This window comes from Globicephala melas, chromosome 15 (assembly GCF_963455315.2).
Source record: "Globicephala melas chromosome 15, mGloMel1.2, whole genome shotgun sequence".
Classification (NCBI taxonomy): Eukaryota; Metazoa; Chordata; class Mammalia; order Artiodactyla; family Delphinidae; genus Globicephala; species Globicephala melas.
In genome coordinates, this window is record NC_083328.1 from 3,364,575 (window position 1) to 3,387,712 (window position 23,138).

At 50.2% G+C, this 23,138-nt stretch overlaps 1 long non-coding RNA gene across 5 annotated transcripts in view; it reads left to right on the top strand.

Annotated features, from left to right (window-relative positions):
• LOC115847095 (uncharacterized) overlaps positions 1 to 22,981 on the top strand; it is a 175,723-nt gene extending 152,742 nt beyond the window's left edge. For 3 of the 5 annotated variants that reach the window (XR_009558910.1, XR_009558911.1, XR_009558912.1), the window contains 5 exons: positions 122 to 402; positions 1,109 to 1,241; positions 15,249 to 15,284; positions 15,754 to 16,814; positions 17,914 to 22,980. This is a non-coding gene — a long non-coding RNA (uncharacterized lncRNA). Of the gene's footprint in view, positions 1 to 121; positions 403 to 1,108; positions 1,242 to 15,248; positions 15,285 to 15,753; positions 16,815 to 17,913 lie in introns of all 5 variants that reach the window. The other 2 variants (XR_009558913.1, XR_009558914.1) reach the window with 2 other exon arrangements.
• The last annotated feature ends 157 nt before the right edge of the window (positions 22,982 to 23,138 follow it).

Genomic DNA, 23,138 nt, shown 5'->3' on the forward strand with positions numbered 1-23,138 from the left:
TGCCCCCCCATAAGTCAATGCCTTGTATCATCACCTCCCCATGAGTGTAGGCGGGGCCTGCGATGTGCTTCTAATCAGTAGAATTTGGTGAAAGGACTGTGATGGCATCCCTTCCCTTTAGGTCGCATCGTATGTAAAGGGAGTTGGATGTCACGCCCATCTCTCCCAGGACCCCATGACAACTGGAGACAGACTCTCCCGCTGGCCTCTCAGGAGCAAACAGCCATGTTGTGAACGGCCCCAGAGAAGGACGCTTGGCAGGGAACCATGGAGCTTCTGGGACCTGAGGGCAACCAGCAGCCCAGAAGAAGCTGGGCCAGCACCTCAATCGTGGCCCCGTGGGACCCTGAGCAGAAGACCAGCTGAGCAGTATACCGGGACTGCTGCCCCACAGACACCAAGGTTGGCAACGTGTGTGCGTTTTAGCTGCTAAGCTTGTGGTCCTTTGTTTGGCAGCACTGCACGTATGCGTCTTTTTGTATGTGAGTTACATGTCTCAATTTTTAAAGGTTGGGGAGGAAACTAAGTACCATAAAAATAGCAGGAAAGAACTGCACCAGAATGCTCTCGGGTAGTCTGACTCTGAGGAAGGTTGGCAGTGGGTTTTAGTGGGTTTGTTTGCGCCTGTGATCTCACTGTCCTGACTCTGTGGCCTGTCTACACTGCAAAGCAGGTCTGAGGTTGAGAGCTGGATTCCAGTGCCTGAGTTTTTACCTCCTGCCTACCTGTGTCCATGAACTTCTGTTTCCTTACCTTTAAATGGGAGATGACAGTGGTCCCTGCCTTGTGGGACAGCGTCAGGAGGTGGTGAGATGGCCCCTTTCAGTGGACCACATCGTTAAGTGGCCAGCATTCCTGTAGCCCTCACCCGTTACAGAGCCATCAAGGGGCAAGAGGTGCTGACCCCAGCTCTGGGGTGGGTCCGGTTGAGTCTACACCACACAGGGTGACCTGCCAGCAAATGATTCTGAGTCACCGTCTGCCATTCCCTGAGCCATTCAGGAAAGATCAGGCGTCCAATTGAAACAGGCATTTGGTAGGAGTTTCCAGAGAAGGGCTCCCATCTTCTACGAGGCAGCCGTGAGAAGAAATGGCCTTTCCCCTCCAGGGGCGGTGACAGAGGATGAGCAGTGCAGAGCCTGGGACGCTGCAACCATCAGGCTTCCGGCGTCATCATCAACCGAGGAAGGTGGAGCCCTGGGTCAAGCCACACCGAAATTCCATCTGTACCGAGATCCCAGGTATGTGACTGACACGCTTCGGCATTGTTTAGACCATCCTGAGTTGGGTTTTGTGGTGCCTGATGGGCTGAACCCGCCTCCTGATTCATTCGCCATGTAAAGCCATTAACCAGGTCCGTACACGGGGATGGGGACGAGGGACAGTGGCCATTGGATGCTGTGTCTGCAGCTCTGCCTAGACATGGGCGGGCATGGCACAGGGGTGGCATGTTTTCAGGGCTGAAGCCCTTTGTGGCGTGTGATGCCGCCTGCAGCTGCTCCCCAGGTGTTCCATCACTTCATGCTCAGAACGGCCTTGGGGGGAGGCAGGTACTGTTATCACCCCATCTTAGTTCAGGAGGCTATAATAAATGCCACAGATGGGGCGGCTTAGATAACAGACACTTATTTTCTCACAATTCTGGAGGCTGCAAGTTTGAGATCAATAGTGGTTTCCTCTGAGGCCTCTCTCCTTGGCTGGGAGATGGCCGTCTTCTCCCTGTGTCTCTACATGGTCATCCCTCTGTGCGTGTCTGTGTCCTGACCTCCTCTTCGTATAAGGGCACCAGTCCCATGGGATTAGGGTCCATGTTGTGCCCTCACTTTGCCTTACTCACCTCTGTAAAGGCCAGTCTGCAGATAAGGTCACGCTCTGAGGCACTGGGGCTCAGGCCATCAACATACGAATTTGGAGAAAATGCAGTTCAGCCACAACAAACCCCCACTTTACAGCTGAGGACGCTGAAATAGAGGCCATGCCTCTTGCACGAGGCCACGTGACTTATAAGGAGCAGGGCCAAGGCTCACACCCAGGTAGCCTTACTCCCTGCTGTGGACTGAATGTTTATTCACACACACACCCCACCATTCATTTGTTGAAACACTAATCTCCAGTGTGATGGGGCCTTTGGGAGGTAACCAGGTCATGAGGGTGGAGTCCTCGTGGATGGGGTTAGTGCCCTTATAAGAAAAGACACAAGAGCAATTTTTCTCATTCTCACCATGCAACGTGAGGACGCGGAGAGAAGGCAAGCTCTCACCAGACATCTAATCAGCCGACACCTTGGTCTTGAGCTTCCCAGCCTCCAAACTGTCAGAAATAAATGTCTGTTGCTTAAGTCCCCCCAGTCCGTGGTGTCTTTGTTACAGCAGCCGAGCTGACTAAGACACTCCCCGCATCAACCATGCTCTATCTTCTCTGAAAACATGCCGTGAAACACTTCCGTGCTACAGGGAGGTCGCCGTCAGCCATGTCATCGTTTCCCCTCTGCGTTGCGCCTGCGAACGTGGTCAGGGCCGGGCACAGTCTCCACAGATGCTGCCAGGCGCCCGGCTTGAGTTTGCAAGGATGCTCCCGTCCTAATGGGGGCCTGGCAGTTGTCAAATGAATGAAGGGAAGGGGCCTGGGGCCTGAGGAAGGCAAACCTCCACAGGAGAACCTTCTAATCCCCTTGCTCCACCGCGGGGACAAATGCAACCCCAGGAAGCATCCAGCCGTGTGCCCCCTCGCCGCAGGGACAATGGTTTCCAGGCCTGGGCAGGCCAGGCTGCTTTCCTTTCTGTTTAACCCGCCCCCTCACTCCCCGCCCTGTGCCTGGTTACCTTCCGCTTGTGTCCCAAGCCTGCCTTGCTTTTGTGTGGTCACAGGAGCCCCGTTCAGCCTGCCCACAGCTTAGCCGAGCCTGGCCCAGTGCCGCGTCCCTGTCCCCAGGCCTGGAGGCCAGACCGCCATGCCGCCTCCACTGAGGAGCCCTCCTTGCACCCTGCCCCCGGGAATCGGCATGTCCGTCTCCAGCCCTGCCTCCTGTCTGCTGGATTTCACAAGATAAACCCTGGTCTCCAGGCCCCAGCGGGCCCTAGCGCTTGGCGAGGCCCAGCCACCGCCCCCTGGGCCCACCCGAAGCGCAAGCCCGGGGAACAAAGACCCCCGAGGCCCTGGAGCTCTAGCTGTGGCCTATCGAAACCTCGAGGTGGTTCCCTATTAATCACTCCCTTTGGTGCCTCCGAGGCCAAAAAAGGAGTTGAACAAAACCTCTTTTCTAAGCAGGCAGAGCTTTGTAGAGAGAGAGAAAGAGCTGAGCAGCGAGAGTCCCCAGCCCCTCTCACCAGCGTAACGCTAACAGGACGCCTGCCGGGGCCTCCCGGACCCACACACACACGAACAGGAGCCGCCTGGAGAGGGGTCTGGACCTCAGCCGGTGGCACCTGTGCTCCCAAAAGGCTGTGCAGGGATGGCCAGCGAGGGGTCTCACCTGCACGCAGCCCCTGCCTTGTTTTGTTTTAGAAACCAACAAGACCCAATTAAGTGGTATTTTTTAAAAGTAGACGCATACTAGGAGGATGGGAGAGATGAAACAAAAATCCCGTCTGCTTTCTTTCTCCGACATAACCTTGAACCTCAACCCCTTTGTCTATTTTTTTCCCATGTTGTTGTCCTGCCTTAACCAATAACTGATACTGCATTACTCGTTCATCTATAAATAGGAAGTTTGGCTTCTCTCTCTTTTTTTTTTTTTTTCGGTACGCGGGCCTCTCACTGCTGTGGCCTCTCCCGTCGCGGAGCACAGGCTCCGGACGCGCAGGCTCAGTGGCCATGGCTCACGGGCCCAGCCGCTCCGCGGCCTGTGGGATCCTCCCGGACCGGGGCACGAACCCGCGTCCCCTGCATGGGCAGGCGGACTCTCAACCACTGCGCCACCAGGGAAGCCCTGGCTTCTCTTTTTAAACAGAAGGCCCAGGCCAGAACACCAGGCAGGCATTTCCCCAGCAAGCCCTCATCCCCCCAGGGACCAGGGGGCATGTTATCTCTGGTCCCGTGTCTGTGTCTGAATTGTCCTGTTACAGAGAGAAATGGCCTTTTTATTCAGGTGCTGGGCCCCTATCAGGCAGCAGGAGCAACAGTCCTAGACATTTATGCCTCTGAGTACAGGCAAGTTCTCTTTGTTAAATTTTAATTTGAAGGAAAAAAAGGAAAGGAAAAAAGCTGGCTCAAAGAGCATCGGCATGTCATCCATTTAGATTTGAGGGCAGAAGTCCGTCCAAAAGCAACGCAGAGCATGAGCTTGGAAAATCAGATGAATAAAGAGACAGCAGTTTATTGAAAAAGCATCATCCTGGGCCTCGCAAGGCAGGGGTGTGATTCACAGTACAGATTTTGGCCTGCCCGGGATACGGCCTCCCTATGCGTGCCAGTCTCACCTTGAACACGACCTTGGGCTCTGAGCACAGAAGCCTCCCACTAGCCATTTTTGTCCAGTCCTGAGCCCTTGCTGAGTTCTGGGTTCCGTGGAGCTTGTATTATTTTCCTGTTTTACAGGTGAGAACACCAGGGCTCCCGGGGGCCAAGCAGCTGCCCTGGTCTAGTCACGAGAACAGGCCACTTAGCGGAAACCTAGGATTTAAACCCAGGTCTGTCTTGCTCCAGAGTCCACGCTCCTTCGCCTGGACTTGGCCTCTTGAATAATTTATGAGAACACGCTTTGGGACGCGGGGGAGGGTGCTTCTCACGTGCTGCCGCCCAGGAGACCAGGGGAGCACAGTCTCACATGACACCACCAGTGCACTGCTCCAACCCAAGAGGGTGAGCAGCGCTCTTCTCAGAAAGAAACACCTGAGAGGCAGATTCTGCGACCTGATTTGCGATGGGTGATGCCTGCTCATGCCTCGGAGGTTAACGGGGTCAAATGACTGGAACGCGGGTGATCCTGCCTGGCTCGCGCTGTAATCGCGCAGCGGGGGCATTGCCAGCATGGCGGTTAAAAAGTACTTCTGCAGCTTCGCTATCGTGAGGGTTTTGTTTTTTTTTTTAATTAAATAAAATGACCCTGTAACAGGAGAGATGATTATAATGATAGCTCTACAGAGCTTCCGAAGGAGCCATCACACCAGTGAAGGTAGGAAATTTAAGGTACAGCTGAAGGCCCACTCACTGTGATTCCAGGAAGTGCTGAGGCCCTTGACGGCTGACCTTAAAAATATATATATGCCACTAATAATTGGAACGTTTTGTGTACTGGCTTTATGGTTTGCAGCACAAAGCAATGCATGGGCTGCCACCACAAAATTCAGAGACCTCCCTCCCACCCCGTCCCCAGCACAGGTTTTTATTTTTCCCAAACTGGAGATTAGCAAGATGCCACACCTTTGACCTAAGGTCAGAACTCAGCACGGGAGTGTAAGGAACGGCACCAAAGACGGAGGAGAGCTTAAACAAGCTTTAGTTGGGAACGCTCCCGGGCGAGGTTCACTGGTCCGAGAGAAAGGGGCCAGAGAAGTCGCGCCCGGACGAGGGTTTGGGCAGAATTTATAGGGGAAGAAGGGAAAGCGGTGTGGCGAATCCGGGAGGACGCAGGTTATTCTTTATTTGGTGGTCTTTTCGGGTATCCTGGGGGACCGTTAGTCCCGTCCCTCGAAGGGCGGGAAGGCTGGGCCGGGTGGAAAGTCCCCAGGTCAGTTCCTGGAACTGGGTGGTCCGGAAAGTCTCCAGGGCAGTTTCAACCTGTGAGTCTGATTGCATTCCCCTGCCTCAGGCCAGTTGGCCTTACAAGGAGAACAGTGAGGAAGGGCTGGCGCTTAGGTTCTCAACTCACCTCCTTTCCCCTGTGCCTTCCTTCCAAAGCACCAATTTATAGTGTTTTGGAAAGAGTAATTGATCAATGCCTGTGGTATGCAGTTACTTAACATGATGTCCACTAGGGATTTTTAATAACGTGGGGAAACACTGTATAAAGTGAAGTAGAAAAAGCAAGATAGGAAACTGAGCATGTGTGTGTTCTGAAGAAAATGCACCCAACTCTTAAAAGCCGTCAGTGGTAAAGTCATGCCTGTGATTAGTTTCTTTCTGATACATATTTTCCTAATTTTCTGCAGCGACCGTATGTTGCATCATGTTGCATCGTGGCATGTAGTTTTTCTCAATGAAATTGAACAGAAACTGGGAAAACTTTCTCCTATTCTTTTTCTCCCATATGCTGCCTTTTTCTGGTGATTGAGTTGACGGGTCCATTTACGTTCCTTTTATTTAATTCTTGCTATGGCTGCTTGTTGCTTGGTAACGGTCATTGTTACTGATGGCCTTTTCCTCATTGGTACTCTGTAGTGACGCTGAATTGCAGAGCAAATCGGTGTGAAATGATTTCAGACCAGGGCAATAAACGAAACGATCTGACCTCAATTATCCCACTTTCCACCTTAGGAGACGTGGGTACTGCTGCCAACTTCCCCGAACATTACATTTAATAAATGTACTAGAAAGAATACCGCCTTAAACATCCATGGTTCCTGGCTTTCCGCTGCCATGCCCAGCCATGAAAACCTCCCCTGCCTGTCCCTGAGATGCTGCTGGTCTCCGGGACCCTGGTCTCTCTCCTCTTGCGGCAAATGCGTTGTAGTTGCCAACCTAGCGGCCTCCTCTCCACCCTTCTGTCTTTCCTGCCGCGAGAACCCAGATTCTTGTCCTGTACCATCTTTCCACCGGCTTCAGGAGAGCTGGGGCCCAGCTCCTAAGAGAAACCCATGATCGGGCTAAGAAAAGCATGGTGGTCGCAAACCCCTCGCCTGGAAGTGGTTTAAACAGAGGCATGTGGTGTCTTTTCGGCGAATGAGACGTGAGGGGAAGTGGGCTGGGGGAGGGAGGTCCTGAGAGAAGTGTTTGCTCCTAGAAAAGAGATGCACAAAGCAGAGACGGTCTCCAGATCCTGGTTTGGGAAGAGGAGGGGCCTCAGGCCCCTGCAGCCACCTCAAAATCACAAGAGTCGATCCATCTAGGACAAAGGAGCCCCGTGCTGGCCAGAAGCTGCGTCCTTCCTGGCATCCCTGAGTCACGGAGTCGGTCATCCTAGGGCCGCCCTTTCTCCTGAGTTCTCGTCTGGAAGGTCATAATCCTGCCGCGTGCTGGAGCCACGTCAAGCTGGGCTTCCTGTCATTTGCAGTCAAAGCCTCCCCCGTGAGCCAGTGCCAATGCTAAAGGTTCGCGTGATGGGGATCCCCTGGCCTCTCCCTTCGTGGGGTAACCGACGCATCGTGGCCCATCCCCAGCACTCGCGGTCTAAGCCGTGATCCTGGGTTAATTATCATGAGTGTCCTGGTTCACTCTCCAGAGTGTCCCGGTTTCAGATGATCCGTTGTTGTTACGAGTTGAATTGTGTCCCTGAGAAATTCACCTGTTGAAACCCAAATGCTAGTAACTCGAAATGGGACCTTCTTTGGGAATAGGGTGGTCGTAGATGTAATTAGTTAAAATGAAACTGTATCAGAGTAGGGTGGGCCTCAAATCCAAGATGACTGGTGTCCTTATATAAAGGGGAAAATGGAGACAGACAGGCACACAGGAGGATGCCCTGGGAAGACTAGAGTTAGGCTGCCACAAGCCAAGGAACTGCCAGCAGGTGGGAGAGAGGCCGGGACAGACCCTTCCCTCCAGCCTGCAGGGGAAGCGCGACGCTGCCGACACCCTGATCTCAGACCTCTGGCCTCCCAAACTGCGCCATAATGTATTTCTGTGGTTTAAGTTACTCTGTCTGTGGTGCTTTATTACGGCAGCCCCAGCAAACTCACACAGACGTCCTACTGCAGGTGTGTCTGAGGAGGAAGGGCTCCCTTCTGGCCACAGGTGATCAGCGGTGTCGGCCTTGCAGGGGCCTTGGAGGAAGGGGAGGGTGTCAACAGCCAGGGATGCTGTGTGGGGAGAGGGCGTGAAACACCCACGGAAACGTGTGAGCCAAAGCAAAATGACAGACAACGCTGTTAACCTCATCCGGCTGTAACGATATCGGCGCAAAGGAACAACTCAACTCGAGGGCATTGAGCTCCTCTGAGAGGATGGATCCTTCTGCGGAGAGTGGCAGCAGAGGAGGTGACAGGGTGTCCTGTACAGCGCGGTATCCATTCCAGTACACGCAGATATGCCAATGAAACAGCAGAGCACTCGGACACAGATCCACGTGCATAAACAATTGATGGCAGAAGTGGCACTGCAGAGGCGTAGTTTTCAATCAATGGTGCTAAGAAAATTAGGTATTCACGTGGAAAAAGAGAACGAAATGGAAGCCGTACCTCACATCACATGCAAAAATCAATTGCAGATGGATTCAGGAATTAAATGTGGGGCTTCCCTGGTGGCGCAGTGGTTAAGAATCCGCCTGCCAACGCAGGGGACACGGGTTCGAGCCCTGGTCCGGGAAGACCCCACATGCCGCGGAGCAGCCAAGCCCGTGCACCACAACGACTGAGCCCGTGTGCCACAACTACTGAAGCCCACGCGCCTAGAGCCCGTGCTCCGCAACAAGAGAAGCCCCCACGATGAGAAGCCCGTGCACCGCAATGAAGAGTAGCCCCCGCTCACCGCAACCAGAGAAAAGCCTGTGTGCAGCAACGAAGACCCAGCGCAGCCAAAAATAAATAAAAATTTTTTTTAAAATACTTTATTAAAAAAAAGAATTAAATGTGAAAGGCAAAGCTACAAAGTTTTTAAAAGACATTAGAGACCATCTTCAGGATTTTGGGGTAGGGAATGATTTCTTAAGTCATTAAAAGCATTCATCATAAAAATAGCGATAATTAAAATCAAGAAGTTGTTCATCAAAGAATGGCAACAAAGAGAAAACTGAGGTGAGAAGGCCGGTCTCAGAGCGGTAGAAGACACCTGCAACAAACATAACCAAGAAAAACCAGTTTTCCAAATATGTAAAGAACTTCAAACTGATAACGAAAAATAGACAACCCCATAGGAGAAAATGGGCACTTCACACAAAGGGCCAAGAGGCTTCGGAGAAAGGTGCTCACCCTCACTGGAAGTTATCCACGTGCCCGTTAAAACTGTGAGAGATCTCTTTACCTTCCAGACCGGCAAAACCCAGCCAAGTGGTCACCAAGACAGACAGCCATGGGGACTCTAAGACAGCACAGGTGGGAGCACAGATTGGTACAGTGACTTTGGGAAATAGTTTGACATTGTCTAGAAAAATGTCCGATGACTCACAAATCCACTTCTGGATGTGTAACCTAGGAAAGTGGTTCTAACGTTAGCCGACGTCACAATCCCCCAGAGGGCTTCTGGGCCCCATTCCCAGAATGAGTCAGGAGGTGTGGGGTAGGGCTCCAGGGTCTGCATCCTTAACAAGTTCCCTCCCAGATGACGCTGATGCAGCTGACCTGGGGGCCACACTTTGAGAACCACCTGGAGAAACGTGTGCTCACGGGCTTCAGGAAACACGTACAGGAACTGTCCTCAGAGTCGTAGCTAAAAATGTCCATCGACAGTTGAATGAATAAAGTGCGGCCCGTTCACGCAACGGAATCCAGTAAAGCATTGGAGATGAATGAACTACCTCCACCTGCAAAACATGGGTGCATCTCCAATTCGACTGTAAAAAGCCAGACAGGATAGATCATAGGCAGTTTAATTCCAATCATTAAATGTTTAAAAACAGGAAAATCAAAACACGTCATTCAGGGTTGCATGGGTATGTGATAAAACTCTAAGGAAAAGCAAGAAAACAACTTAAAAGTTGGTGCCGTGGTTTCCTCCTGGGGGGAAGGGAAGGTGATGTGACCGGGGAAGGTGTGCCAGTTACTAAGTTACGGCCTCTCAGCCCCAAACCCATCGTCCTAGCCTGGGGCTCTGTGGAGTTGCGGCTGAGACCTGCACACCGCGCTTCTGTTTAGCCAGCCGGCTCCCTGGCAGGATCTGCCAATAGGTGGCGCTAGACCAAGCCTGCGAGGCAGGGAAGGGGAAGGAAAGAAGGGCTCCTCCGCGTTAGGTCTGCACCAGCTCCTTGCTCCCATAAACTCTGTTCCAGCAAAGCCTCTCTGCTGCTGCATCGTCAGTTCCGTTGGGTAGCAGCAGCTTCTTGTCTTCTGCTTTTCGAACGCCTATGGAAACGACTCACTGTGACCCCTCGGGACCACCAGCACAGCCAGCCCACCCCGCCTCGGGAACCAGAGTGTCAGCTCCCTCTGACTTCCTACATCTCCATAATCCCAAGCCCTTCCTGTCGTGCCCCCATCACCACCACCGAGTCATCCACCTCGTTTAGTCCCGACCTCCAAGAGACAGAGTTCTCTTTGTACCCTTTCCGTTAGCTTGTAACAGCTTTGGACCTAGTTAACGGTTCTTCCTGTCAAGCTCTTGCCGCTAACATAACTTGGCGGCTCTTGTCTTCATGTCTGTCGATTCATCGTCACCTCTAGGATTGAGTCCACACCCCGTGCATCAAGAGGGGACGGGCAGACGGGAGCCGGCACGTGCCACCTGCCATCTCGCCTTTCACAGAGCCTTCGACTGGGATGACCAGCCGTCCCAGTTTGTCCAGGGCTGAGGAGTCTCCCGGGATACAGGGTTTTCGTGGCTGAAATTCAGAACGTATAGGCAATGAGTTGGTCGTCCTAAACCTGTGTCTTCATCAAATGCATTAACCTTACTTATGTCTTATGGCCGCACTTGGCTTCAAGGAAGGATGGGAAATGTAGTTTTTTAGCTGGGCTCATTACCATCCCAGGAGAAATTAGGGGAAAGGGCAGAATGGCCATAGGGGAGGCTGCTGGTGGTTTTGCCCTTTTAACTCCAGGCTGTAACCACTAACTACCCGCGGGCATTGCCTGAGACACGGCTGTCATCAGGGTTGTGACGAGAAGCCGGTCCTCTGACGGTGGGCTCCCTTAGGGCATGCTGCCTGTTTTCCTCATTCAAACAGTGATTCCTCTCTGGCAGCCCGAAGGGGAGAATCACGCCCATCCTTCAGTGTTTCAAATCTTCAGGGGCTACTTAAATCCTATAGCCGAGGGCCTGGGCAGTGACCCCTCCCACCACATGAGACGTGGCAGTTTTACATAGGTTCTATTTTCCTTTCTGTGTTTACAGTCCAATAAGGCTCTACACGAGTGGGAATCGGGGTTTTCAGTTCTTACTTTTGAGAGGGGTTCAGGAATCTTGGGGCCTGTATTTCTTTTCTTTTCTTTTTTAATGAATCTCATATGTATTTGGCGCTTTTCTCAGATGGTAATTATCGTATCCTAGGTTTATAGTAAATATCCTTCAGTACCTGCATTTACTACTCTTTGCTTGGTAGGAAAACACTTGCTAGGGAGGATTTCAAAGCCGGTAAGTCAGTGTGCTGACTCACTTGAATCTCAACAGCTCGCTGCCCGTTCTTTTTGGCAACAAAAAACATAAAAAGAGGGAGGCGACATCATGTCCTGAAGTTTCAATCTTTCGATTAACTTAAACTTCGTAAGACTCTCTTAGCCAACTTGTTCTTTCCCTTGAAGCATGGGTAGGTTAAACTGCGTAGGGACGAGATGCCGCTTAGGTATCCGCAAGGTCCACCCGAAGCAGGAGGCCGCGTCTCTTCTGCTTTCCCTCACCCTAGCGCCGTGTGTGTTTAGTACGACTGCTCTTCTTACACACGGCCGGAGCAGGGCTGAAAGCTAGGGCTTCTTGAATTCCCTTGCCTTCTCTCGGATACAGGTTTCCCCATAGATGTGGGAAGCTACGTTTGCTTTTTCCTTTTCTCCGACTTCAAAACTAGGAATGTATATACCTAGAGCAGAATGAGAAATGAGCATTTCCTACCTACAGCGCACAAGTCACCAAAGCCCAGTTTCGTTTTCTCTCACTGTCTTTATTTCATCCTCTTCCCTGTTTGGAGCTCTGAAAATTTCCAGTTCAACTCCCACCCTTGGGCCTATTTTTTCAACTTCCATTTTGTTTTGTTTTGTTTTTAAGATTTCTTTGATATGGACCATTTTTTAAAGTCTTTATTGAATTTGTTACAATATTGCTTCTGTCATGTTTCGGTTTTTGGCTGCGAGGCATGTGGGATCTTAGCTCCCCGACCAGGGATTGAACCCACACCCCCTGCATTGGAAGGCAAAGTCTTTTTTTTTTTTTAATTATATTTATTTATTTATTTTTGGCTGTGTTGGGTCTTTGTTGCACCGTGCAGGCTTCTCATAGCAGTGGCTTCTCTTGTTGCAGAGCACGGGCTCTAGGCGCGTGGGCTTCAGTAGTTGTGGCACGTGGGCTCAGTAGTTGTGGTGCACGGGCTTAGTTGCTCCGTGGCATGTGGGATCTTCCCGGACCAGGGCTCAAACCCATGTCTCCTGCATTGGCAGGCGGATTCTTAACCACTTCGCCACCAGGGAAGACCCTCAACTTCAGTTTCGATTATAAGTGTAGGTTGAACCATGTGAAAGGAACACCGATGGACCGCGTTTGCCCAGTTCTGAGTGGCAGTTGCATCTGGGTCATCCTGACACTCAGTAGCACGTGGGGAGAGCTTGCTTACCTTCTGGGCTGCGCACCATGCCCTGGACGCACGGCCCTTCTGTGGGCTGGAGGTTCGTGTGAAGAGGGGAAACTGAGACCCGTGGAGACTAAGTGCCTTGCCCAGGGCCCTGCACTTTCTAAGTGTTGGAGCTGCATTTGGACCCTAAGGGGCTCTGACTCCAGGGCCTGTCCATGCACCCAGCACACCCACATGCCATCAGCTCCATTAACCTGAGGACACAGGCATAGTATCATCTGCATGCGTTACAGAGCATTTTGTAGAAAGTACAAAGGGAAAGCTTTTGCTTAAGTATTTTAGTAACTTCTCCTCCAATTAATTGTTTCCATCCCTTTGCAAAGAGCAGGGAGTACCAAGAGCTGGAGGGGGCTTTAGCATCGGATGGCCCGAGAGCTAAGCCTCAGTTCAGCCCGTCCCACCAGCAACGTGCCCTCAGGCAAGTCATTTCCCTTCTCTAGATCTTAGTTTCACTTTGGGGCCCTGTTGGAATGGAGCTGCTAATAACGTCTTTCACCGGCTTGCTTAGAGAATTAAATAATATACCTAAGACTCCCAGCACAGTGCCTGGCACACAATAGGTGCTCAATAAATGTCAACTAAAGTAAATTGTGACCCAGAAGGGAGAGCTGGCGTTCTGGTAGGGGAAGATCTGCTGGGACGAGCCTGGTTAATGTTTCACTAGCAGCTTCTGGGAGCTTAGATGAGACTCAAGTCTGCGTGGCCATGACAGCAGTCTCTAATCCCCTCATGAGGGTGGGAAAGACCCTGAGAACCCTGGGCTGCAGGCCCACCTCTGCAAGGTGAGGGCACCTCACCAGTCCTGTTGGAACCTCAGCCTCCAGCCTGTAAAATGGAACTGATGACACCTCCCTCTGTGTTGGCCTCTGCAAGCAAATCAGATGTTTTTAAAAAACAACAGCAACTTTGAAAATGATAAGACATGAAGACAGGCTCCTCAGATGTCTGCGGCAGGGTGTTTCCTGATATATAAATTTGTATTTTTGTCCTCTCTGTGTTTATTTTTGAAAGTAGCCGGGCTTTGCGTCCTCTTGTTTTAGGTGAGCTTGGGTTGCAGAAGTGAAGCCTAAGTTTTCAACGAGGGGTTATACTAGGGCCTCCGAAGAGGGAGAAGGAGAGAGAAAAGTTCCCAGAAGCGGTGGCTCCCAGCCCCTCCCAGAGGAGGGGTCACAAACCAAGATCAAGGAAGGTGCCAGATTTCGGGGTGCTGTGAGCCACGGGGACCCAAGTCTTGCTCTCTTAGAGAGCCCCAAGAAGGGATCAGGGCCGCACATGCGAAGGCTGGACCCCACAAACCAGGCCTCCAGCCTTGCAAAAATTGCTGTGTCTGAATTTGGCCACAAAGCTGCGGGGTCCTTGAGCGCGTTGGTCTTGGTCAAAGGACGTATCAGCAAAGCTCAGTGTGGGCTAAAGGCCTGAGCCCTCCTGCGGGACATCTAGGCCCTGCACACCTCCGGGTTAGAGGGAGGACGTCAGCAAGAGAGAAACTGAGTTTTGCACCCCCTCTGCACTCAAAGAATTATTTTTAAATTTTGTAGAAACACAGGAACATCTCCTACATCCCGTAGAATGGCGGTACATTCATAGTCATGCATCCACTCAAACAACAGTTTGCGCACGAACTCTGTTACGGGTGCTGGGATGCCACAGCAAACAAAAGACGGTCCCCGCCCTCCTGGGGCTTGGATTCGAATTCATTCTCTCACATCTTACATTTATAAATTGCTACAAAAATATAAGATATTGAAATTATTTAGCTCCTGCCGGGAAGTCCGGACTTGGAATAAACAGTGAGGCTTCAAGTAAGCCAGGAACTCCATGTTCAAGTTTCTTGGGGTGAAAAGTCGCTCTTGTCCAGTGCCCTTCGTCACCATGGAGACCCCCAAGGCGTGACGTGGGCAGTGAGAAAGGAGGGAGGGAGAGAAAACTGCTGAGATGGACCCTGATGTACAGCTGACACTTAGAAGAAAAACAGGATGCAAAGGACGTGAGTTTATCTAAGCCAGGTTTGCAACAAGCAAGGTCAGGGCCAAACGTCTCCTTTACTGGGGGGGTCTCTTCTTGGGCCTCCGAGATAAGCTGGCCAAATGTGGCCTCGTGGGGAGAGGCAGGACCACCGCGTGGGAAGCTGGTCGAGAAAGTCACCGTCCTCAGGAAGGTGCCACTTATCTGCTGGGCATTGTCCCCCTACGTCTCAGACACTTGCCCGTTTGTCACTTGAGGGGGAGAGAATGGGCACAGAGGACTGCGCTTACAATCTGCATTTAAAGGCTGCTTATCAGCTTATCTACAAAACAGAAACAGACTCACAGACATAGAAAACAAACTTACGGTTACCAAAGGGGAAAGCGGTGGGGGGGGGGAGAATAAATTAGGAGCTCGGGATTGGCAGGCACACATTCCTGTGTATAAAATAGATAAACAACATAGGACTTACTTTAGTGCACAGGGAACTGTATTCAATATCTTGTAATAACCTATAATGGAAAAGAATCAAAAAGAATTGAATCACTATTCTGTACACCTGAAACTAACACAATACTGTAAATCAAATCTACATGAATTAATAAAAAAAAAAAAGATGAATTGACAGTGGGTTGTTTTTGTTTGTGTATTTTTGTGTTTTGTGGGGAGGTTTGGTACAGACCCGAAAGGGCAGCTAATATAGTAGGTACTTTGTTGGGAGTTATCTTTATGTTATAACAATGTTTCTTTCTCCTCCCAGCAACACAGCACTGGGGCTTGGATGATGGACACTCAGGTGAGGACCTGAATTCTGTGGTTAAAAGTTGCCTTTTTTGACCTGGAATTGGGAGTCTGACTTGTTATGTTACCTCATCAGATCCCAAAGGAGCCTACTGGCTTTTTTTTTTTTTTTTTTTAATCATTGACATCCCCCGACAAAGAACATTGTCGTGCACTGGCTGGGTCACCAGTCAGGGCGCTGCCCCTCGAACTCCTACCACGTCCCTAATAAGGAAGAGGGAATCATGGTGGAAATTTCTCTTTCGTCTCTGGCAGGAAAAAGCCAGCTTCCTCAGAGCAATCAGTTTGTTTTCATCCTATGGACAGTGACTCTTGTAACCAAACCTCTTTCCTTCTTTGGACTGTTAGGAAGCTCAGAATTAAAACCGGGATTTATCTCTACCAACTCTCTTAAACTTTAAGCTTTGCACTTTGTGTACTGACTGTACGTGCGGCTTAATCTTGTTTTTGTTTGTTTGTTTTAGCTCAGATGAACTTAGACTCCATGAGATGCAACCAGCAAAAGTGGGAAACAGACTCTGGGAAACTTTAATGAACAAGTGACCCCGTTTTTAAAAATAAATCGAAAGGGGGAAAAAAGGAGGCGGAGGGAAAACATGGACTAAAAGAGATTAAGAGAATCCTCACTCGTTGTTGGGAACATAAAATGCTGCAGTCACTTGGGAAAACGGTCTGGTAATTTCTTTAAAAGTTAAGTATACATTCGGCGTGTAACCCAGCAATTCCACCCCTGTAAATCTACTGGAGTGAAATGAAAACACATGTCAACAAGTAGTGCATAAAAGTTTATAGCAGAAGTTTTACTAAAACCCAAACTGGAAACAACACGTGTGTCTCTCAACTTGTGGACTGATTTCTTTTCTTAAACGGTGGTATATTCATACAGCAAAGCATTGTCAGCAATAACAGGGATGAACTGCTGATCCGTGCAACATGGATGAACCCCAAAACCTTGCGCTTTGCGTAAGAAACCAGACACAAAAGGCCACGTAGCGTGTGATTCCGTGTATGGGAAATAGGTAGAAAAGGAAAAACCCTAGAGAAAAAAGCATATCTGTGTTTGCCTGACGCTGAAGGTCAGAGTGAGAATCGACCGCAAATGGGCGTGAGGGAACTTTTTGGGTGACAGAAATATTCTGAAACTGGATTGGGGTGGTTATTGAACAACTGTGCAATTCTCCAAAAGTTTGTCCAACTGTACGTTACAGTGTGTGAATTTTGTGGTATGTAAATTATACCTCAATTGAGGTAAATTATCCCTCAATAAGGTTATGAGAAGATGAAAATCTAAACACTGGCCAAAAATTGTATACTGTTAAGGCAGGATTAGGATTCTTTCACGGATTATCGTGGTGATTTTTTTTAAAACCAACTCTTATCTTTTAGGGATACGCACTGAATTATAGGAAATGATATAATGCCTGAGATTGGCTTCAAAATAATACGAGAGGATTTGGGCGGCTTATAGATGAAACAAGGCTGTGTATACGGATCCCCGCTGGAGCTGGGTTTTGGGTACATGGAGGTATGTTGTATTATTCTGTCTTCTTTTGTCTATGTGTTCAACGTTCCCACAATTAAAAGTTTTAAAAGATGAGCTTAAGAGTATTTGAAAAAATGCTGAATTGGCTGAGTTCTTGGCGGGTCCCTGACGAAATCCAGTTGGAATGAGGAGGTGGACATCTATTGTTTGCCTTTTCTGCGTCCCCACCCCTTCTGCTAACAGTAACCAGACTGCTTCGTGGACGGGCCAGCCCCACAGCATGGGCTGCATGACGCCTTCCAGGGCCGGCCCCGCCTGGTGCCTGCCCTCCTTTGGCCCAGGCCTGGGCACAGAACCTCCCTAAACCCGTCAGCTGCTTTCTCCTGGGAATTCCAATCTCCTATGGAATGATGCAAGAAAGGGGAAAGCTTGGAGTTGGGTAATCCCAGCGCGGGCATCCTGGGAGACCCGCCTTGCGGTTTTTGCAGCTAAATCCCCAGGGCTGCTCTGACTCCAGCCCTTTCTGAAAGCTGGATCTCGGCTTTCTCCAGTTCTGTGATCAACCTAGCATCATGCCAACACATTCCCTTTTTGTTGAAGTTGGCCAGAGTCGGTCTCCGTGGCAGAAAACCGAAGCACCCAGTGGCGGAGACAGCGAAGCTCACCAAGTGGTCGATGTGCGCTTTTAAATCTCTCCACCTCCCTTGTCTGATCCAGCCACAAACACAGACCCTTTGGACATTAAAACTCCCCCAAAGTGCTCTGATAACCAAAGAGGAAGGAATCCACATGATACGAAGACACCAGACTGATAGGGGTCAGCCCGAGCTCTGCTAAAACACAAACTCAGAGCACCGTCATAATTGAGACAGAAACATCCATTGGGACAAAAAAGTTGCCTTGGTCTATAACAGTCCCGTCTGATAGAAGTATAATATAAGCCACAAATGTGAGGCACAGAGGTAATTTTTTATTTTCCAGTAACTGCATTAAAATGGTAAAAAGAAACAGGTGAAATTAATCTGGGTAGTACATTTTATTTAACCCAATATATCCAAACAATTATCGTTTCAAACTATAACCAATATAAATATATAAAATGCTATGAATAACCTTTTGCCCTTTCTTTTTTTTTAACTAGTCTTTGAAATCGGTGTGTCGTGTGTTTTACACGGACAGCACATCTCACTTTGGCTGGGTCCCACTTCCAGTGCTCAAGAGCTATAAATGATAAAGCGGCTATAAATTATCCCTCGGGGGTTTCTGCGTGTATTCTGGGTCGTGAAGCCTTAGAAGGACCATCGCTTCTGCCCAGCTGCATCCTCAGGGTTGTAGCAAAGGCTCCCGCCGAGGGCACAACCCCAGTGGCTCATCAGTCAGGGGCTGGTTTTGTCTGCAGTGGGGACCCTCCACTGGGATGACACCACTGACTGGGCACTCGGAGGGCCTGACTTCAAGCCGCTGATTTAAAAACCTGGCGGGACCTGTTCACCGGGTACAAAGGTGACTTATGCAGCCCATCGGATGTCTCTCCAGAAGAGCGGGCCCCTGAGCGCTTAGAGGATTGAGCCTGTTTGTGGTGGAAATAACAGCACAAAAACCTCTGCGGAGAAGCAGAAACAGAGCTGCTGAATTACTGCTTGGAATGACCTCTGTTTCCATTCCTGCACGCACGGAGCTTACATTGGTCCATAACACACCGCTCCCAGCCACGCAAGAAAAAAGCTAGACGAGCTGAAGAATCAAAACTCGTCTTAGATCTGCCAGAGCAGTGAGGTCACAGGGCAAACCGCCGCCCTAGGTTGTTTGGACAGACGGACGAATGCAGAGTCACGATGCACGAAGCCAGAGAACAGGAAACGGTGGGGGGGACCCAGGGCTGGGTGGACAGATCACACACCCCTGGGGGCCCGTCCTGGGGGCCCTGACACTGCCATGAGTTTTACCACTCGAAGCCCTGCCAGGTTTTCACAGTAAAGATCAGGAAGAAACCAAATCCCCTTGAGCTTCCTTCCATCAGGGGAGGAAAACAGGCATCGCGCGTTCTTTCTATTCTCTGTGAGGCTCGCCTGGCTGAGCAGCTTCTGGGGGCTTCTGCGGAGCTGGCCCTCGGGCTAAGAGCCTTGCTTTCCTTATTTCCAAGTCTATTTTTACAAAACACTCTGCATTTGTTGAGGTCACAGGAGTGACTCTCTCAGTGTCCTCCAACAGCCCTAAGCCCATTTCACAGCAGAGGAAACTGAGGCCCAGTGGCCAAGTAACTTGTTCGAGGGCACAGAGCTGGTTAGCAGTAGGGCTGGCGCCCCTCCCCCAGCACCTTCGTTCCGCTTTGTCTTGACATGGAGAATCCTCCAGGCTCAGGCGAACGTCTGGAAGACGCAGCCCTGCCAGCGTCTCACGAGCGACCCCAAGCCAGGACCACCCCACTGGGTCACCCCCAAATTCCTGACGCACGGACACTGTGAGATGGTACACGTTGATTGGTTTCAGCTGCTACGTTTTGGAACCGTTTGCTGTTACACAGCCACGGATGAGTAACACACAGAACATCTTTTTTTTTTCCTGAGCGCCAACACCCGAGTGTTCTGTCAAGAGTAGTTTTCACCCCGGCTTTGTCTGAACAAGTTTCCTGTGGTGTCGAAGTCAGACATGTCTTTTCCTGAATTAGCGTTTAAGAAATATGATCGGTTCTAAATGACAGGGTGGCCAGGGGAGGCTGAAAAGAAACACAAGCCCACCTGTTCCACGTGAGCTGAGGACACAGGGGCCATGTCTCTCTCAGGTTTTGGGGGCCTCAGATGGGTGAGGAAGTTTCTTGGAGGATCATTCTGTCTGTCTGTCTCTATCTTCTGTAGTGATACAAAAATGCGGTCCTTCTCGGGAGTGGTCAGAGGCCCATCACTGTGTGATGTAAGGCCCCAGGGACTCAGTGGGCAGACAGGAAGCAGCACTGGGGATGCAGAGAGGATCCAGAAGGATATAGAAGCAGCAGGAAGTGACGTTCAGCAGACAGGAAGAGGAAGGGGACGCTGAAAGCACAGAGAACGCTCTGGGCTCATCGCTCATTTGCCAGATGCACGTCGAGCTTCAGGCCCTCGAAGCTGTGAGTGTGGACCCGCCGCTTTCAGATTCTGAGGCTTCCCAGCCCATCTGCCCACCTTCAGGCCCAGCCAGGACCAGGTGGAGGGGTTTCCACTGGGCCCCTGTCTTGGGATGGGGAACAGCAGGCCAAGCGAGGACCCCTTCGGCTCAGGGCAGGAGGGTGACCCCATCGGCGCTTTTTGCGGGGGTGTCGTATGGCTCTGCCCGGACCACGTTGGTGTGATTCCCTGACTTTGGAGGATGAAGGGAGGAGGGGGCAGACGCAGCCCAGCCACACCCCGCCCCCAGAGCAGCACCGTCCAGAACTTTCTGCAGTTATGGGAACTTTCTTCATCTGCACTGTTCAGTACAGCAGCCATTGGCCACGTGGGTCTCCAGATCCAGCTCTTGGAATGTGGCTCGTGCCGCGTTTCACAAGGAAGGGTTTCATTTTATTTCATTTTCGTTAGAGTATAAGTGTAGATAGCCAGATGTGACTAGCGGCTTCTGAATTGGACGATATGGCCCTTAATCCTTGTTTTGGGTCTAAAATCACAAACTCTCTAGAGATGTATATATATACATTTTTTTAATTTTATATTAAATGTACATAGAGTAAAAGGTACATGGAGTAAAATTCACTTTTTCTGTGTACAGTTCTGCTACTTTTGACAAATACGTGGGGTCATACAATCACCACCACAACCATCACCTCCCACCCAGGATTCCCACATGTCATTTTGTAGCTAGCCTCTCCCCAGACCTCCAGCCCCCGGAATTGCTCGTCTGTTTCTGCCTCTATAGTTTTGCTTTTTCCAGGATGTCCTACAAATGAAAGCATACAAGATGCGCTTGGGGTCCTCCGTGGTGTTCTCTGTATGCGTCCTTTGCTCCTTTTCAGTGCTGCGTGATGTTCCGTCGTACGGTTGTGCCTAAGTTTGTTTTCTATTCCCCTAGTGAGGTGCGTTTGGATTGTTGGGTTGTCGAGTTTGGGGTCTTTAGGAAAAAAGCCATTACAGATAATCATGTACAAGTTTTTGTGTCCACACAAGTTTTCATTTCACTTGGATAAAGAGCTAGTGATGGGGTTGCAGGTCATTCGGTAAGGTAGTTGAACTGTATGAGAAACGGCCAGACTTCTCCAAAGTGGCAGTACCGTCTTGCCTTCTGCGAGCCATGTGGGAGAACTCCAGACCTTCTCATCAGTTTTCACAGAAATCCCAGCGTGGTTTTATCCTGCTTCCTAACAACGAATGATGTTGAGCATCTTTTCCTGGGCTTGTTTTTCACGCCTATACCTTTAGTGAAGGATCTGTTCATGTGTTTTTGTTTTGTTTTGTTTTTAAGACTTTAATTATCTTTTTTTTTTTTTGGCTGTGTTGGGTCTTTGTTGCTGCACACGGACTTTCTCTAGTTGCGGCCAGCAGGGTCTACTCTTCATTGTGGTGCGCGGGCTTCTCATTGCGGTTGCTTCTCTTGCTGCAGAGCACGGGCTCTAGGCACGCGGGCTCAATAGTTGTGGCTCGAGGGCTCTAGAGCACAGGCTCAGTAGTTGTGGCGCACGGGCTTAGTTGCTCCGTGGCATGTGGGATCTTCCTGCACCAGGGCTCGAACCCTTGTCCCTTGCATTGGCAGGCGAATTCCTAACCACTGCGCCACCAGGGAAGTCCCACGTGTGTTTGTTTTTAATGGATTGTTTTTCCAGATATTTCATGGCCTCTTTTTAACATGGCCTTCATCATCACCCCCCAATACGGTGTGTTTTTCTTGTAAACGGTTTAGTGTCTTGTAGTGAATTTTGTTCCTTTTTGTTCCTGCAACCAGCTCCAGAGGCTTCCATCAGGGTGAGAGCCTGGGTGTCGTGGGCTCCCAGCAGTTGACTGGGTTCTCCCTCGCAAACTTTTTCTTTTTCCTTTTTTGAGCGAATGCATCGTGAAGCAGCTTTCGCAGCCCCTCTAGACCCAAGAGAGTGTGAGAAGAATTCACTTTCTCCGATTCTGGTTCTATAATGGCTTTTTATTGCCCCCTTTCTGGACCTCTCTGTTGAAGCTGTCAGTGTATCGAAGGCTTGCTGTTTAAGAGGAAAGGAACTGCAAGGTTCAGTGGGTGTCTAGGATTGCAGGGTCATCGTGAGTCAGCCCTGGGAGCTCCTACCGTTGTCACGTACAGGTTCTTGCTGGTCGGGAAAAGAACTGTCCAGGTCTGTCAGTCTGCGCATAAGTCTTCACATTTCATATCGTCAAGCCTGAGGGCCGTGGAAGCATATATATCCCTCTTGTTCTCAAACAGACCTGTCATTAACAAGAGAGAAGTCACCCCAGATGAGCCAGAGGAAAGAACTTTGGAGGTTTTATGTAAATCTCTCTCTTTAAAGAAAAAATTGTGGTAAAAGACACGTAACCCAAAATTTACAATCTTAACTATTTTAAGTGTACAGTTCGGTAGCGTCAAGTACATTCACATTATCGTGCAGCCATCGCCATCGTCATCTCCAAAACTTTTTCATCTTGCGAAACGGAAGCTCTGTCCCCATTAAACACTCACTCCCCATTCATTCCCTGTCCCTCTGGGAAGTAACCACCCTTCTACTTTTTGTCTCTATGAACTTGACTCCCCTAGGGACCCCACATAAGCGGAATCATACAGGACCTCTCTTTTCGTGACCAGTTGATTTCTCTTAGCCCCATGTCTCCAGGATTCATCCACGTTGTAGCGGGTGTCAGAATTTCCTTTGTTTTTAAGGCTGAATAATGTCCCATCAGACATGTCGGTGGACCCTTGGCTTGTTTCCATCTTTTGGATATTGTGAATAACGCTGCTATGAACGTGAGTGTACAGATGTCATTTCAAGACCCTGCTTTCGGGACTTCTCTGGTGGTGCAGTGGTTAGGAATCCGCCTGCCAGTGCGGGGGACACGGGTTCGAGCCCTGGTCTGGGAAGATCCCACGTACCGCAGAGCAACTAAGCCCATGCACCACAACTACTGAGCCTGCACTCTAGAGCCCGCGAGCCACAACTACTGAGCCCACGTGCTGCAACTACTGAAGCCCGCGTGCCTAGAGCCCGTGCTCCACAACAAGAGAAGCCACCTCAATGAGAAGCCCATGCACGGAAACGAAGAGTAGCCCCCCGCTCGCTGCAACTAGAGAAAGCCCGCATGCAGCAATGAAAACCCAACGCAGCCAAAAATAAATAAACAAATTTATTTAAAAACAAATAAAGACCCTGCTTTCAATTCTCGTGGGTATAGACCGAAAAGTGGAATCGCTGAATCAGATGATCGT